Source organism: Lissotriton helveticus, chromosome 11, assembly GCF_964261635.1.
Source record: "Lissotriton helveticus chromosome 11, aLisHel1.1, whole genome shotgun sequence".
Lineage (NCBI taxonomy): Eukaryota > Metazoa > Chordata > Amphibia > Caudata > Salamandridae > Lissotriton > Lissotriton helveticus.
In genome coordinates, this window is record NC_136072.1 from 652,529,384 (window position 1) to 652,548,501 (window position 19,118).

General features: G+C 40.6%; 1 protein-coding gene across 1 annotated transcript in view; it reads right to left on the minus strand.

The window, feature by feature from the left end:
- The window catches only part of SPHKAP (SPHK1 interactor, AKAP domain containing), a 974,320-nt gene that overhangs the window by 394,475 nt on the left and 560,727 nt on the right, over positions 1–19,118 (minus strand). The gene's annotated exons all lie outside the window — the stretch shown is intronic.

A 19,118-nucleotide genomic window follows, 5' to 3' on the forward strand; every position in this document is an offset into this window, starting at 1 on the left:
GGACTGGTGTAACATTGAGAGGTTGAGCTGGGTGTCATTGGCGTATAGGAGATGATGGAGATGCTGTGAGATCTGAGGATGTCTGCAAGTGGTGTCATCAAAATGTTGAACAGGGTGAGACAGGGGATGTTCCTTTTATGGACTTCCCAGATCAGGTCCTTTGGCTCTAATGTGTAGGGGGAGTCTGACTTGCTGTGTTCTCCTTGTGAGGAAGTAACAAATCCATTTGAGGGATGTACCTTGGATGCCTTTAGTGTGTAATCTTTTGATGAGCCTGGAGCATGACACTGTGTTGAATGCTGCTGAGAAGTCAAGCAGCAAAAGTGCGGCGGTCTCTCCTCAGTTTAGAAGGTTCTCGTCTGTGACAGCAATGAGTGCTGTCTTTGCATTGTGATTGCTACGGAGGCTGGATTGGGAGTGGTTGAGAAGATTGTGGAATTATGGGTGGTTGGTGAGCTGCTGGTTGATTGCTTTCTCTGTCACCTTTGCTGAGTCTGGTAGTAAGGAGATGGTTGGAAGTTTCTCAGTTTGTTGGGGTTGGCAGATGTTTTTTTAAGAGGGCTGTGACTGCAGCATGCTTCCAATCCTCGGGGAAAGTTTTGGACTCACTTTAGGAGTTGAGGATGGGAGTGAGGAGTTTACTGATCATGGGCATTCCTAGGTTGTAGATATGGTGCGGACATGGGTCTGTGGGGAGTTTGTTGACGATGTCCTCACGATCCGGTTGTTTTTCAAAGTTATTGTATATCTTCTCAATTTTGCAGCTGAAGTACTTTGAAAAGTCATCGCAGAGTTCCCAAGAAGGGCTGATAGAATTGGTTGAGGCATCTGGGGAGGTGAATTCCTTGATGATGGCAAATATCTCTTTGCTGGTGTTTGAAGTGGTTTAACCTAATCTGTAAGGGATTTTCTCTTGGTAATTCTCAGGAGTTGGTGGTAGTACCTGAGGGCAGCGGTGTAGGTTAATTTGGCATTGTTGTTGTTCTTGGTTCTCCACTTCTGTTACATCTGTTTGTAATATCTTTAGGCATCCCTAGAGTTATTTCGTGTACCAAGAGGCCTAGTAAGTGGCTTTGCAGTGTTTGCCTGGTTGTTGGTTCTGCAATATTTATGAGTTTTGATGGGTGAAAGAGCGTCAGTGCAGTTAGAGACCCATTGGTTGAAGTTGGTGATGTCCTCTGCTACATTGTTGGTGGTGTTGGGTTGGTTAGTTTGGAGAGTGTTGCACAAGTCCATTTTTGTTATTCTGCTCCAATTCCATGGTGCTGATGGGAGCTTCGGCTTGTGTGTGGGAAAATTGAAATTATTAATGTTAATGGTGAGGCGGAGCAGTAGCTGATGCTGTTGCAGGAGGTGAGGATTGCATCTCAAAAGGGGTCTTGTTTGTGAGGGTCGTGATGAGCTGGGAAAATCCTAGGTTTTGTATAATCTCGAAGAGGTCAGAGGAGCAATGGTCAGAGGGGTCTTACAGGTGCAAGTTAAGTTGAAGTCGCCGAAAAGTAGGACATTCTTGGAGTTGATGGTAAGGGGTCGATGAAGTCTGAGATGAGGTTACTAAAATTTCCTGGCGGAACATGTGGTTTGTAATCTCCTATTCATGTTTTTTGTGTCCATCTTACAATCAGCGTCGCTCCAAGTGGATTGTTCTTCATTGCAAAAACCTGGGTATCAGGAATCTTCAGGAGGCATTTAGAATGTTGACATCAGATACAAGCTGGGTTGTGGTTTTCTGTTTGGCAAAATTTTGAATGCAATGTGGATAAGACTAGTGAAGTATGCATAAGCAGTTTTTAGTTGTGATATAGTTTAGACTGGTGTCTGGGTGCCTTACTGAGTTTGTAATACTGCTGACTTCCTATATTAGGATTCTATTATTGCCATGCTGCTGTTTGTATGTATTTGTAAGTTGCATTGCTTGTGTTTTCTTATGAGCTCCAGTATACTGCTTTTTTTATTTCATTCTTTTAATATTGTTTGTATCTATATTTATTTGATTTTATGTGTTTGTGTGATGTTTTCTTATATCTTAACCTTTTAAGATCTAAAGTGATCAAAATAAAGTTTTTTGATGATGGAAACGAGTGAGAGAAAGAAAAAAAAGAAGGCAAAAAGTGAGACAAGGAGGCACAAAATAAAGGCAAAGTATGAGAGAAAAAGGCACGGAAGCGTGAGAAAAAGAGACAGAAAAGGAGGAACAAAGAGAGACATGAATAACGAAGTAATGCAGAGGTCTTAGAAGGAGATTCTTCTTTTGAGAGATAACTAATATAGGCCTTTAAGGTGTAAGAAGATGGAACACAGACAGCAAATTCAGACCTAGAAAATGTCTAATTCACTTTGAAAGGGGAATGTTGTAGTCATAAGAGAAGCACAAAAAGTGATAATCCCTCTAGCAACCCTCATAGACAGATGTCACACTTAAGATAAAGTTTATACACCCTTGGCTCGCTTACCCTCACACTCCCTTGCTGTATGAGATGGGACAGAACACAGCACCCAAAACAAAACATCACAAGATGACTCAGGCTGCAGTATGTAGTAAAAAGCTCAAATTTGTCTGATGCTAAAAACCCAAACAGCTGAAAGGTGTGCAAGGCGCAACTAATAGCAGATTATACATTACATAAAATCTATACACAACACCATAATTTCTTGCAAGACAATCACAAGTCTTGTATCCTGCAAGAGTGACATTTGTACAAGCCCTTCTCTTCTGTGGAATAATACGCCTGCATTATAGCAAAATGCAAAATAAAGCTATTACCAGTTTCAAGTTTTGGATGGAGGGTACCAGGCACCTCATATTTGCGATTTGTGGCACTCAATGAAATATAATTAACATCCTTTTCGTAGTATCACCTGATGTCTTAATTAAATTGAGGAAATATGAATGAAGGTGGTCAGCACTCCTTATTCTCCATTTTTATTCCTTTGCTTTTTATTCCAAATTTAAACCTGTTGCGTGCTACCCGGATTGTGTAAGCCCAATACACCTTTTATGAACCTCAACATTGGGGAGTGCGCAGATACACACTCCACTCCAAGGTGCACAGCGTTATGCGGATTTCAAATCCATCTTAATTTTAAACCATTTCATCTTTGTTTGTAAGTTTCTTCAATCTTAATCAAGTCATTCGTCATTGTTCTTCCTTATGCATCAAGTACACACGTTTTTCATACTGCATTTGAGTAACTTCTCATATTTTTATGCGTCCATCCGGACTTCTTTAAAAATAAGATCCCAATACACCAAAATGTTCAGAGCAGCCTTCATTTATTTCAAACCCAATGCATTTCGGGCTGCCGTCCAGCCCTTCGTCAGGGGTGACTGTGAAAGGACAATTATAGATAAAACATTATTTATCTGCATAGACTATATCACATTTAACATTACTTTTCAGAATTTCCTTTGTTTAAAAATTTTACAAAAATTACTATTAAACGTTGCACATCAATTAATGAACCTCCTAAAGTGCATCACATTTCACAAACCAAAGTCTGTGTGCTCTAAGTTTAAATTCATCTTGAGACTTCCCTTAAAGTTATCTAGCATACCACTATTTTGAGAATTATGTTAGTCAAAAAACGCTACTGCAAACACACGGGCTCATCTAATCTTCTTGTTTTGCAATGGTTAACGTCTTACAAACATAGCTCTGCGCTGCATTTACTGAACCCTGCCGAGGTTATCTATCTATTTCCTAATGTCTTACGATACTCGCAATCTTCCATCGGTCGATTGTCGGCTAAAAATCATTAGTACAACCATGTTACAATAATCAACATACCTGCTCTCGTTATGCATTTCTATCAGCTCACGCCGCGCGCTGCGCGCTGCAAATAATTCAGTCTCCCGCGCTGATGCACCGTGTTTAAACAGTTTATGCTCCACCCCTTACCTCTCCACCTGACACATTAGTAACTGGTATGCCGAAACTTACTCCCCCATAATGCACCACGCCGTCCATTATTTACATTGCATGCTTGTCCTGAAAATTCGTACTCTAATCTAAAACGAAAAAACATTCCAAGTCTTTCTGTCGTTTTTAACCCTTGCAAAACAAGAAGATTAGATGAGCCCGTGTGTTTGCAGTAGCGTTTTTTGACTAACATAATTCTCAAAATAGTGGTATGCTAGATAACTTTAAGGGAAGTCTCAAGATGAATTTAAACTTAGAGCACACAGACTTTGGTTTGTGAAATGTGATGCACTTTAGGAGGTTCATTAATTGATGTGCAACGTTTAATAGTAATTTTTGTAAAATTTTTAAACAAAGGAAATTCTGAAAAGTAATGTTAAATGTGATATAGTCTATGCAGATAAATAATGTTTTATCTATAATTGTCCTTTCACAGTCACCCCTGACGAAGGGCTGGACGGCAGCCCGAAATGCATTGGGTTTGAAATAAATGAAGGCTGCTCTGAACATTTTGGTGTATTGGGATCTTATTTTTAAAGAAGTCCGGATGGACGCATAAAAATATGAGAAGTTACTCAAATGCAGTATGAAAAACATGTGTACTTGATGCATAAGGAAGAACAATGACGAATGACTTGATTAAGATTGAAGAAACTTACAAACAAAGATGAAATGGTTTAAAATTAAGATGGATTTGAAATCCGCATAACGCTGTGCACCTTGGAGTGGAGTGTGTATCTGCGCACTCCCCAATGTTGAGGTTAATTAAATTGAGGAACATAACAGAGGGGTACCTTGTCTAATAAACACCACTACTGTCATCAATTCAATCTATTTCCTTTCAGGCAATATTATCTGTTAAAACTTTAGAACATGAAAGGGCTAACCCCTCTTTTTATTCCCTCTTCTCATTATTATCACCGTCATCATCATCAATAGATTCAAATCTGTTTCCGGACTGGTATATTATGTTTTTATTTTAAAAAATACATTTCAGCTAACACCAAAGCAAGTTAAGTGTAATATGCATTGCTTTTCACTCTTTAAATGTTGTTCATTTGTTTTCCAGTTTAGTTAAAATGGTTTTCTTATGGTTTCTTGAGATATCAATATATCCACATCATTTGAACTAGTGCATGTATTAAGGCGGCAGTGTACTTCCTCTGCAAGCAGTTTATTACCGACATATGTTTTCTTGACTCTCATAGTTATTGAATTACTGTAATATTAAATGCTACAGGATTATACTGTCCAATAGTATAGAGTCAAAATATCGAGTTTTGTATTTCGACTAGACAGAATATAGAGTTAAAAATAAAGAATAGACATAATATCGACCAGACAGAATATAGACTACCAAAATAGCGACTAGAAAATTTTAATATCGAATAGAATAGCAATAATATCGATTCCAAAATAAAGAATGGACATAATATCGACTAGACAGAATGTAGACAACAAAAATATCGAAATTAAGGTAAGTTAATATTAATTTTAAATTTTTGTGTAATATAAATCTGTAGCGGGTTGTGGGTTTATAGGAGAATAGGGTGGGAAGTAATTTAATTATAATTAATTAAATACGTTATTTTATTTATTAGTATTTATTTAGAATTAATTGTTAATTAATAAATAATTGGTAATTAATTAAAATATGATTGGTAATTAATTGTAATTGATTAATTGATAAATATGTTAATTTTAGTAATTTATCTTCTGTAGCGGGTTGTGGGTTTATAGGGGAATAGGGTGGGAAGTAATTCAATTATAATTACTTAAATATGTTATTTTATTTATTGGTATTTATTTAGAATTAATTGTTAATTAATTATTAATTGGTAATTAATTAAAATATAATTGGTAATTAATTATAATTGATTAATTGATAAATATGTTAATTTTAGTAATTTATTTTCTGTAGTGGGTTGTGGGTTTATAGGAGAATAGGGTGGGAAGTAATTTAATTATAATTAATTAAATATGTTATTTTATTTATTGGTATTTATTTAGAAATAACTGTTCATTAATTATTAATTGGTAATTAATTAAAATATAATTGGTAATTTATTGTAATTGATTAATTGATAATTATGTTACTTTTATTAAATTATTTTCTGTAGTGGGTTGTGGGTTTATATGGGAACAGCTTTGAAAGTAATTTAATAGTAAGTAATTACATTTTTTAAATATTTTATTTTGTGTCTAATTTTTTAATATTTTTAAAATGTAAATGAATGTATGGTTAATTGGTAAATAATTAGTATTAGTAGGTTATTTTTTATTATTAATTAATTTTTTTTTCATTAATTAATATATTTTATAGAATTGTAAAATATTTTAATTATTTTGTAATTGGTATTAATATTTATGTTATTTATATTTATATATGAAGTATTTACTTTCCCTACTATTGCACTCACTGGAGTGGGAATAGTAATTTTTACCCTCCCACTATCCAACGCTTTCCCTACTGTTGCACTCTCTGGAGTTGGAATAGTAATTTTTACCCCTACGCTATCCAACACTTTCCCTACTGTTGCACTCTCTGGAGTGGGAATAGTAATTTTTACCCTCCCACTATCCAACGCTTTCCCTACTGTTGCACTCTCTGGAGTTGGAATAGTAATTTTTACCCCTACGCTATCCAACGTTTTCCCTACTGTTGCACTCACTGGAGTGGAAATAGTAGTTTTTATTTTGTAATTGGTATTAATATTTATGTTATTTATATTTATATATGAAGTATTTACTTTCCCTACTATTGCACTCACTGGAGTGGGAATAGTAATTTTTACCCCTACGCTATCCAACGCTTTCCCTACTGTTGCACTCTCTGGAGTGGGAATAGTAATTTTTACCCCTATGCTATCCAACGCTTTCCTTACTGTTGCACTCTCTGGAGAGGGAATAGTAATTTTTACCCTCCCACTATCCAACGCTTTCCCTACTGTTGCACTCTCTGGAGTTGGAATAGTAATTTTTACCCCTACGCTATCCAACGTTTTCCCTACTGTTGCACTCACTGGAGTGGAAATAGTAGTTTTTACACCTACGCTATCCAACGCTTTTCCTACTGTTGCACTCACTGGAGGGGGAATAGTAATTTTTACCCCTACGCTATCCAACGCTTTCCCTACTGTTGCACTCTGTGGAGTGGAATTAGTAATTTTTACCCCTACGCTATCCAATGCTTTACCTACTGTTGCACTCTTTGGAGTGGGATTAGTAATTTTTACCATCCCACTACCCAACGCTTTCCCTACTGTTGCAATCTCTAGAGTGGTAATAGTAATTTTTACCCCTACACTATCCAACGCTTTCCCTACTGTTGCGCTCTCTGGAGTGGGAATAGTAATTTTTACCCCTACGCTATCCAACGATTTCCCTACTGTTGCGCTCTTTGGAGTGGGAATAGTGATTTTTACCCTCCCACTATCCAACGCTTTCCCTACTGTTGCACTCACTGGAGTGGGAATAGTAATTTTTACCCCTACGCTATCCAACGTTTTCCCTACTGTTGCACTCTCTGGAGTGGGAATAGTAATTTTTACCCTCCCACTATCCAACGCTTTCCCTACTGTTGCACTCTCTGGAGTGGGAATAGTAATTTTTACCCCTACGCTATCCAACGCTTTCCCTACTGTTGCGCTCTCTGGAGTGGGAATAGTAATTTTTACCCTCCCACTATCCAACGCTTTCCCTACTGTTGCACTCTCTGGAGTTGGAATAGTAATTTTTACCCCTACGCTATCCAACACTTTCCCTACTGTTGCACTCACTGGAGTGGGAATAGTCATTTTTACCCCTACGCTATCCAACGCTTTCCCTACTGTTGCACTCACTGGAGTGGGAATAGTAATTTTTACCCCTACGCTATCCAACGCTTTCCCTACTGTTGCACTCTTTGGAGTGGGAATAGTAATTTTTACCCCTACGCTATCCAACATTTTCCCTACTGTTGCGCTGTCTGGAGTTGAAATAGTAATTTTTACCTCTACGCTATCCAATGTTTTCCCTACTGTTGCACTTACTGGAGTGGTTGTATTAAATTTAACCCTCTCGCTATCCTACGGTAAAAATATTGTATATGTTTTGTTAATAATATGTATATATATATATATATGCAAAAAAGAAGGAGAGAACTCTGGGTAGGTCTCAGTTTAGGTGGAAAGCAGCTCCTGTTAGAGCACTCTCAACACCAGCGACACTCTAGATCTGCTCACCTCAAATGTCTGTTTTTCTATCAAAGTTTTTAAGCATAGGATTAGACAGTGCTATCCATGCCGAGATAGAAAATGACAAAGTCTTTCGCCATTTAAACAGCAAAGTCTTTAAGCATAGGACTAGTACAGTGCAGTCCTTGCCGAGCTGTCAAATAACAAAAGCCATTTATCACTCCAGGCACAATATTACAGCTTTGAATTGGTAAAATACCAACTCAAGCCAACCTGAAATGAATAAAAGCAACCCCTGACACAGTGTTTCGCTCTAATTAGAGCTCTTCAGAGAGGTATAGCTTTGTCCAGACACAAGGGAGCACCCAGTATTAAGTCAAAACAAAACCCTTTCAGGCATAGAGTGACGCATAAATTATGCAAAAAAGAAGGAGAGAACTCTGGGTAGGTCTCAGTTTAGGTGGAAAGCAGCTCCTGTTAGAGCACTCTCAACACCAGCGACACTCTAGATCTGCTCACCTCAAATGTCTGTTTTTCTATCAAAGTTTTTAAGCATAGCGTATGTGAACAAGCTCCCTTGCGGAGCGAAACGCGTCATTGTATAATAAAACGTTTTTCCTGCATACTCACTTGAGTTGGATCGTTTGTGAGCTTATCTGGCCGGTTGATGTGGCGTTCTGAGGTTTGCACCCTGCCGTAGCCTGTCGTCCATTGACGGGTTGGGATTTCTCCTTCATATATATATATATATATATATATATATATATATATATATATATATATTACATTTTTATTTTTTTATTTTAAAGTTACATTAATTATTTATTAATTTAACATTTATTCAATTATTTTAAGTATGTTTAAATTAATTATATTTAACATTATATTAGTTTAAAATTAATTTTAAGACATTTAAACAATTTGATATTTTGACAGTCTATATTTTTTACAATCGATATTTTGGAGTTGATAGTTTTTTTGTACCTAGCTGTTTGTAGATAGGCAGTCGATATTCTGGCATTCTATATTTTGACCTCGATATTTTGGTAGGTCGAAATTTTGTCTGTCGATATTCTGTCATTGATCCTGTCCAATGATCTGATTGAAGCATCTGGTCTCATCAATTTTAATGCCCAGTATTACGAGATATTAGAGCACTAGATTAAGAGCAGGAATTTTATTTCTGGACAATTCATGTTGATAAGTGCTGCTTTGAGACGTAATAGAATTCTGAATGTTGTTTTGGTCCGCATTTTTAATCTAAGAGAAAGGCATGTTTTAGACATTGCATGTTATAGTGGGCTTTAAGGGAACAGGGAATGAACCATAGCGAATCAGAAGGCACTAGGATCACAAAGACACTAAGGAGAGTAGCGCTCTAGTTGTTTTTGGAAAACATAAATGTCAGTCGGGAAGCTGGAGTGAGGCATAGAGCTGCATCTCGTTCTGAAATTCATTACCTGTGCATTTTAAAACTGTTGTTCCAGTAATCAATTTTTAATAGAATTCCAAATGTCGTTTTAGCAAGAATTTGTATTAGAGTTCCTTAACCATAGAGAGTCAGAGGGCACTAGGATCATCGAGACACAAAGGAGAGTAGCGCTCCAGTTGTTGTTGAAACCCATAAATGGCGGCTGGGAAGTGGGTGTACAACGGATGCACACTAAAGCGTGCCAAAGGCCCGTCTGCACCCGTCCGCACCCATCGGGATTACGGGCCAGGACCCCTAGCCCAACCACCAAGATGAGATATTCTGTCGACTTTCTCGTCTCCCTCAGGCCTAAGTCTATGTCCCCACCTTGCCCCGCTTTAGGTCTCAAAATAGAGAACATTAATGCTTCACTAGGCACTGAGGAGGTTAGGACTATTAATTTAAAAGTTTCAAAATGGTATATTGCTCTCATAAACTGTAGATTCCTTCCATGCCACAAATATGAACTTCATATTCTAATAGAGGAAGAACTGTTTGATGCATGGTTTCTTATGGAGACCTGGCTCCACGACTGCTCTGCACCCAACATTATTCAGGCACTTCCCCCTGAATAATATATCTACAGATTAGATCATCCACATAAAAATGGTGAAGGTATTGCCATTGTTTTAAAAGAGGATTATAAATGTGTGTACAACCCCCTTAATATACCTTCATATACCTTCTTCGTCTCATACATTTTAATATATAGAGCCCCTGGACTATGTACAGGGTTTGCTGAAGCTTGACCAGAGATTGTGGTTGGTCATGCCACAGAATAAACACCTTTTACTCTGTTAGGAGACTTCAATATTAACTTTGAAGAAACCAATAATCCTATGGTTTCAAATATCCAACAGGATCTAGATTGTATACTTCTCACACAAAGGATGGAAGGGTCTATTCATGTTGAAGTCCATCTCATAGACGCAGTTTACAGCAACCTTAACTGGTCCCAGGATGCTTGATTCCGGTCCAGGGAAGACATGGCTTGGCAGTTCGGGCTGGACTGTTCCCATGAGGCACAGGGTCAGACTGATTTGCATATGGCCATGTCTGGACTGGGGTGGAGGAGTGAGCTAAAGAATGATGATGGACTAAACCCAGATCAGTTGACTGGGGGTGAGTGTTTGATTTGCTCAAACACTCTGTTCATCATCCGCTTTGGTATCGCTTTGTACAGCAACCTTAAAAACAAGAGGCTTAGCCCAATGGTCTGGATCGATCATGCCCTTATTTCAATCATTCTGGAGGGCCCTGCCTCATTGGCAGATGTCATACACCATTCAAGCCAAGGCCGTAGAAGGTCAATAACTCAGGAAAGAAACATGGCTATCGAAACTTGCTAACACCAGACCAGCATTAGGGAATGATCATCGGTTAGCTAATGTCACAGTTAATAGCCACGACTTAGATGAGATGATCCTCATTTCGACTTTAAAAAAGGGAAACAAAGACAAATCTTTACCTTGGTTCAATGAGCTCTTAGAAAGTGGAGACATACATATGATCATAATGCAAGGCTTGCCTATCGGGCAGCCATCCGGCATTATCATCAAGGGATAAAAAGGGAGCAAGCTGCGATTTATGAACCTCTACTGGACAAGGCAGCCAACACTTCTAGGGAGCTAATCTGCATTCTAAAATCCCTTACCCCTTCTAAAATCAAAGGACACTGCAATGAATTAGCAGCCTTCTTCCAAAATAATGTGTCTAATATCTAAGGTGAATTACAAAAGAGTAAGGTAGTTTTGTTTACTGGACCAGAGACACCATCATTGGTTGAAGAGACAGACTGTCTCCATAACTTTCCTCTGAACACTGAAGAAGCTTTACCACCTCTGTTTGAGAAAGTGAAATCGGGCTCTCCCTTAGTACTGACCCCTCGCCACATTCTCTCACATGGATGCCAATAAATCTTTCCTTTCATCAAAGAATTACTAAATCTTTCAATTTTCACTGGCCTAGTTTCCAAGAGTGGACACTTGCAGTGGTCAAGCCTTTGCTAAAAAAAGCTGAATCTTGACCCAGCTTGTCCAGGTATCTATTGACCTATATCTCAGCTTCTGGTGTTAGGGAAAGTTTCAGAAAAGCACATCAATCAGCATCTGTCTGGGCATCTAGAGGATAATCTGCCTCTTGATGGTACTCAGAACGGTTTCCGTTCAAAACACAGTAGGGAGTCTGCACTACTGGTGGTACCATAGGAGGTAAAATAAATCCTGGATAAGGGATAAGCAGCAGTCATTATCCTCCTCAACCTGAGTGCAGCATTCAACATCGTTGACCACAAGACCTTAGTACTCAGACTGAGAAAAATTGGGGTAAGGAGCGTTGCTCTTAAATGGCTCCCATCATTTCTAAAAGAAATATCTTTCTAGATTTGGGAACCTCCTTGTTATTCAGAGTTAGTCCCCTAACGTGTGGGGTCCTGCAGGGTTCTGCACTCAGCCATACTCTCTTTTATATTTACGTCAAACCACTGGCCTCCGTTGTCACGGACTTTGAAGTGCCTATTGTCTCCTTTACCGAAGAAACACAGCTTGCCATCTCCCTTGCTCCAAATGAAAATCCTCAGCATCAGCGAGGCCGTTGCCTCAAGAAAGCTGTTCACTGAACCTAAACTGAGACACACCGAAATGATGGTACTGGGGAACAATCTATCCCCAGTAACACTGCTAGGTTCGCTGGACATTATGGAAACCCCACTCTCTGTGTCATCTTCTATAAAAAGCATAGGGATGCGGCTTGATAGTTACCTTTCAATGGAATTACAAGCCAAAAATTGACTTGCTCCTGCTTCGCTATGCTGAGAACATTGCAGAAAATCCTGGACTTATTACCCATCCTTTGCAGAAGAGTGATGGTCCAGGCACTCATTTTATCACGCTTGGACTATTGAATCATTTATATCTGGTCTCACTCAAATCAGTTCAAACTATACTTCAAGTGGTGCAAAATGCTGTGGCCAGAACCATCTTCAAGATACCCAAATGCTCTTCAGCCAAGAAACCCTTGATCTCTTTGCACTGACTCCTAGTGGAGAAGAGAATTAAATTCAAGGCACTATTTCTGGCTAACAGAACAATAAATAATAAGGGACCCTGAATGATTAAAGCTCTGTTGAGTTCCTCCATTCTGATCAGGTCTTTAAGATCTTCTAAAAAAGGTCTCCTAAAGGTTTCTCATATTCAGAAATCCAGATGGGGTGGAAGATCTTTCTCTTACTTGTCCCACAAATTTTGATATGCAATGCCAATTGGTTTGAGAACAGAGCCTGATGAAGCCAAATTTAGAAAACTTCTTAAAACTTGGCTATACTCGAACTAATCTTTTTGGCCTAACTGGATTTGCCGACCTGTAGGTGCACGCTTTGACTCACACAGTGCTGTGAAGCCTTAGGGTAGCTATGCACTATTAAATCCAGATAAGACAAGATAAGGTATGACAATGATATTTGTAAAGAAATCCAGCTCACTGTACTTGATTCCTATTGTGTTCAATGTGTTTTTCGCACATCGTTTTTGCAATACAAGGCTCTTGGAATTGCCAGTTCTTTGAGCTCACGTTAGAGGACAGCATTATTGGGATATTGTAAGACATTGGATTCATTTTTTTTAGAGGGGGACTGCCCGATTGAAGGAATAATCACAACTTTTGCCAGGATGAACATTCAAAGTCACTATATTAACCTTGTGTCAACCCACCACTTGGCAGGGAGCAGACAGGCTTAACTTAGGGGTATGTGTAAAAAGCATTTATGCAGTAGTAAAACTGTAATATAGTTACAATACCAAGCAATAAATGTCCCAAAACACATTAGAAAAATAGAGTAAAATCCAATAAACAAAAAGACACCAAAAAAACATAACTACAAAAACCAAAAGTGGAGATATGAAAATTGCATTCCACCAACGATAGCCAATGGTTGCTGTGGACTGGAATTTAGGCATGATTTGAGGTGACCACAATGAAGCCGTGGTTAGAAACATGAAAGGCCAACCACAATGGAGCCGGTCCAGTCCCGGTGAAAGTCTGTAAGTCAAAAAGTACAAAAATGTCACTAAGTCCCAATGCACAAAGGGAATTTCTCCCTTTTCTGATATTTTGTTTTACATTTCTTGTAAATTTTAAACAACCAAGAGAGTACACTTCGACGGCTTCCAGGACTCCATGAAGGGCAATTAGAGAATCTCAAGGTACGAGGCATAGACCAGCAGCAAAGTCCAGGACCTTCAGGGAGGGCACTTAGAGACTCTCAGGGTATGAGGCAGAGTCTAACAACAGAGTCCATCCAAATTCAGTAGCCACTGGCCAGCTAGGCAGTTTAGGAAAAAGGTCTCTTAAAGCATTGCATACTCCAGGAGCCACCAAGGAGGTCAGCCAAGTGACCTCCGAAATCCACTACTTTGTCCATGATAAAGGAAGCAGCAGGTCCAGTCCTTTAGGGCTTCTGTCTAATCATCTACTGTTCTGTCTGCAGGTCCAGAAAGTGTTCTATCGGAGCAGTGCTTAATTTGAGCAGGTGGTTTCCGGTGTTCGGTACCGGTACTTAATTGTCAGCACTGGTGCTTTAAACAGTCTGCCACAAGCTGGCACTGGCTGGCTAATTTAGAGGTGAACACAAAAACAGTTAATTATAGATCAATATACATTCAAAATGACTATTAGCTGCCCCCAAGCCATTCTATCAGCTTAGGGATCTGGAATAGTCCAAATTGACACACTTGTAGGAGTGTGATGGTTAGTAGTTATGTTGCTACTATCATTGTATTTTTTTACAAATTAAGTTCTGTGTTACAGTGTGCTGGGGTGCCACATATATGCCTGACACTAGCTAGTGGGTGGGAGTGACTCCTAACCAATAGGTTAAAAGTGGGGGCAATCTTATCCACTTTTTCAGCAGTTCCTGTTTGCTTTACTACAAACAGGCCAACATGCCATGTGTCAGGGCACTTCCAAGATGGCGAAAGTCTTTGGACACAATAAACTTGGATTCTGAGTTGTGTGGGTGTGTATGGGCGTGCGCTTTGGTAATCACTAGTGTCCTACCATATCTAACACTAAAATCCAGTTTGAAGCAGGCCCTATAAGCACAACAAACTTGGAGACAGACGTCTGGTAATACAAACTGTAGGGTTCCACAGCAGCCAGACATGAATACACAAGACTTGCAATGGCATCCTGGTTTCTACCTTTCAGGTGCAGCAAAGTGTTACAAGTGGCTCAAACAGACCCGTCAGCCAAAATTTGACACTAATGTTAAGAGGATGTCCACCCTGAAGACTCTGTACATCTCAGAGGAGTCATCCATTCAAGTCATGTTATGTTACATTGATTTGTATAACGCACTACTCACTAGTGAGGGTATCATGGTGCTTGGGCAGGTATGTAGGTTTGTGGCTAAAAGGTGTTGTACAAACAGCAAGGTCTTCAGCTTCTTGTGGAACTCAAGGCCTGAGGAGGAGGCTCTGATGTAAGCTGAAGGTAATTCCATGTCTTGGGTGAGATGTAGGAGAATGAGAGATCTCTAGTTTTGCTTTTTCAGATTTGGGGAATGTGTGCAAGTGAGAGTGAGGCAGGATGTAGGAGTCTGGTGGGTTGATGAAAGTGTGTACGGGTGTTCAGGTATTCAGGTTCTGTGAAGTGTGAATTGGCGGTGCTTGTGAATAGGAAGCCAGTCAGTGAAACTTCCTGAGGTGCAGCGTGATGTAGATGCAACATGGGAGGATGCGTTTAGTCTTGCAGCGGTGTACTGGATGGTCTGGAGTCTGTGGACAAGTTGTTTAGAGATTCCAGTGTACAGAGTGTATCTGTAGTCCAGCCTTCTGGTGTTGGATGACAGTCCATTTGGTGAGGCAACAATTTGAGGATTTTTCGCAGCATGCACAGGATGTGGAAGTAGGAGCTACGCCCTGCATTGACTTGAGTTGTCATTTTTTGTTTGTCATCTAGGATCATCCCTAGATTTCTTGCATGATCTGTGAGAGTGAGTGTGGGTGTTGGACCTAGCTCCATTGGTGACCAGATGGAGTCTTGTTGCCGAAGACCAGTACTTCCATCTTGTTAGAGTTGAGCTGCAGGCAGTTGGCCTGCATCCAATTGGCTACTACGGTCATGAAGTTGCTTCTGGCGGTGGTTGTTTTGTCCATCAGGGAGAGTTGGATGTCATCTTCATAGGAGATGACAGTGGTGTCTTCTGATTGGATGACATTCGCAAGAGGCGCCATCTATAAGTTGAAAAGGGGGGGGGATGAGAGAAGATCCCTGTTGGAATCTGCATATCCATTTCCTGGTCTCTGATGTGAAGGGTAGCAACCTGACACTTTGAGTTCTTCCCGAGAGTAAGGAACAGATCCCTTTGAGAGTGGATCCTTGTATGCCAATCTCTTGAAGTCTTCAGGTGAGGTTGTAATGGGTGACTGGGTTTGAGTGTCTGATTGGTTCAGATGCTCCATCCATCACCACCCCCTTTTGTACCGAGGTTGTTATGGGAGACAGTGTTGAAGGCTGCAGAGAGGTCAAGCTGGATGAGGGGCACTGTTTCTCCTCGGTCCAGGAGGATTCAAATGTCATTGGTGGCCAGTATGAGTGCTATTTCAGTGCTGTGATTCTTTTTGAAACCAGATTGAATGTTGTCTTGAAGATGGTAAAGTTTGAGGTGGGTTGTGAGTTGCTTGTTGATGGTCTTCTTAATCACTTTTGCTGGATAGGAAAGCAGGGAGATGGGTCTGAAGTTACACTGTTCATTTGGGTCATATGTGGGCTTCTTGAGAGAGTGCACACATTTCCGCAAGCTTTCATTCATCTGAAAGACTGGCAGACTTGATGAAGGTGTTGATGATGTGGGTCAGGGTGGAGCTGATTGGTGATGTTCCCAGGTTGTAGATGTGGTGCGGCATTGGTCTGTTGGGGCCCCCGAGCGGATGGTCTGCATGATTGCCGCTGTGTTGTTTCTGGTGAGAGTTATCCATTCAGTCAGACAGCTGTCTTGGTTGGTGGTAGGCAGGTTAGCAATGAGTTCTCTGGGGTTAGGTTGGTGTACGAAGTGGAAGAAGTTGGATGTGTTGTCAAAGAGTTGTTTTGAGGCAGCAATGTTGGTGACAGTGGCTGAGGGCGAGGTGAGTTTGTTAACAATCAAGAAGATCTACTTGCGTCTGTTGGAGCTTACTTCGGTGTGGTCTACTAGTGCTTTCTTCTTGATGTCTCTTACTTGCTGGTGATAGAGTCTGAGTGAAGCCATGTAGGTAGTTCTATCGATGGAATTGTGTCTGGCTCTCCATTTCCTTTCTAACTGTTTACAGTGTTGTTTGGTTTCTCCGAATTCTTCTGTGTACCAACTGGCCTGCTTGTATGATCTACTATGCTTGTTGTGTTTGATGGGTACGAGGGAGTCAGCACAGTTCTTGATCCAGTTATTGAAGTTATTGATGTGCTTGTCGAGGTTGTCTGTGAGGCTAGATTGATCCGTGCTGAGGGCGCTGAGCAAAGCCTGCTTCTGAAATTAAGCACCAGCTGCGGCTTGGAATACTGAACATGGTATGGGTGTTGACTTTGGCATTTGATTTGGAAGTGGATGATGGAGTGGTCGACCACGTGATTGGTAACGTGGTCGCTTGTGGTAACGAGGGGGTCCGGAGTGTGTCCTGCGTGTTATGTTGGTTCTGGAATGAGTGGGTGAGTCTGATGGCAATGTATTGTGTAGATCCTGAGAAGGATTTCACACCTCATTCATGGCTGTGCACAGGTTGGGTGTCGGCAGAGGTGTGTGCTAGTTAGCCTCCTTTAACATAGTAACTAACTCCTCAACCCGATTCCTGTCATACTTAACAGAAAAAAACCTTGGCAAGAAGACCAACATGCCTGGACATTGATCAACTCATGCAACACTTGAGACCGCAGGACTATCTTTCAGCGCATTTTACCCAGGCCTTAAAGCAGCAGTTTATGTAACACCGACTCGGGAGCATAGACACTAAAGACCTCATTCCAGCCTAGAAAAAACTGTTGCAAAACCAAAGTTGCTGTTTATGCAGTTACAAGCAAGAAACATCAGTACATATCTTTTGTCTTTGCCCGGTGCCTATAGCACGAAGAGGAAAGTTGTTGAAACCAATCTTTGTAAATCTGCAAATTCACTCCTGCAAGCAGCAGTAGTCACTTGGCTAAGTGGCATCTCAATTCCCCTAGCATGTAAGTGATTAGAATTTCTAAAACCACTCCTAAAAGCGTGAAATAGCAATGTCAAGCTATTTTTCAGAATGTTCCATTGCACAAGTTACCTGCACTTTAAAACTTGTTCCAAGAGGACAACATTTGAAAATGCCTTAAACATTTCTTTAAAGTATTGGGCCAACGAAGGAGCATAGACAGGCTTATCTCAAGAACACTCTTTTGCACAAGTCACTTGCTCTTTGCAACCCGGGTCAAGGGGTTTATATTTACAACAGTTAAGGGTTCATTTTTAGATAAAGAAAGGTCTATGTAAATCACAGGGAAAGTGCTAAATGAGCAAACAGAGCCCGAGGACATTCACAATTTAAAAAGTTCAAATTGTGGGAACTTATAATAACGGATTTTACTGTCTTGAAAGGGATTTTGGGGCCAAATATGATGTTGGTCGTAAACCCTCCAACCACATCAGAAGCTTTCCAACCGCGGTCGGAGGCTTTCTGACCAACATGGCCAGTTTGCGGTACAACCACCCAATTACTATGACAGTGGTCTCAATGTAAACAGGCCGGTCATTCCGACTCGGTTCTGACCGGCTCTCGGAGTCATCCTGCCAGTTTGAACCGAGTTGGAATCCCCTATGGCACAGGTCTTCAAACTGTGGGGCGCACCCCCCTGGGGGGGCGTGGACAGGTTCCCAGGGGGGCGCAAAGGCCTCTGGAAGTACATGTAAATGAAGACGCCTGGAAGTGCAGCGATGTTTATTTGCTGCATTTCCAGACTGTCTTAATTTACTCCGAAGCCCTCATAGTGCCTTGGGGCCAGAGGTCAGTGGGTGTGCTGCTGGGGGTTGGGCTGGGCAGTGTCGGGAGTCTTATTAAGACTCCAGCACATGTTTTTCACAGGTCTTTAAAGACCATTTGCATACCATTGGAAACTGTTTATCGAGGCTTAGTTTTTTTTTCTTTTTCCATTACCCCCTGGGCCCCACTCTCCCTATTCCTTACATCTCATATAAGCACGGGCAATAAAGCTGCGCAATCACACTATGCGAGATGCAGGTCTGCAGACATTCTAACTAAATATGATGCAGCGCTGCATTATTCATTCAGGTTGTTGGCCAGGGTCCCCTTCCTCCAAACTCACAACCCTGACTGGCAAAGGCACACAAAACAGCATCACAGCACAGGTGCCCCTCTCCCCCAGAACCGAGATTCTCCCTGCAGTGCCTCTTTTCAAAAGCTGCATCCCCTCGGTTCTGTTCAGGGTCAAATCTCCATGTTAATAGCCATCGACCCCTGCAAGCAAGCAGGCAGAGAAAGAAAAGATGCAGAAAACTTTGCATATCTCCTCCTCCATGCCAGAACAATCACTAACCGA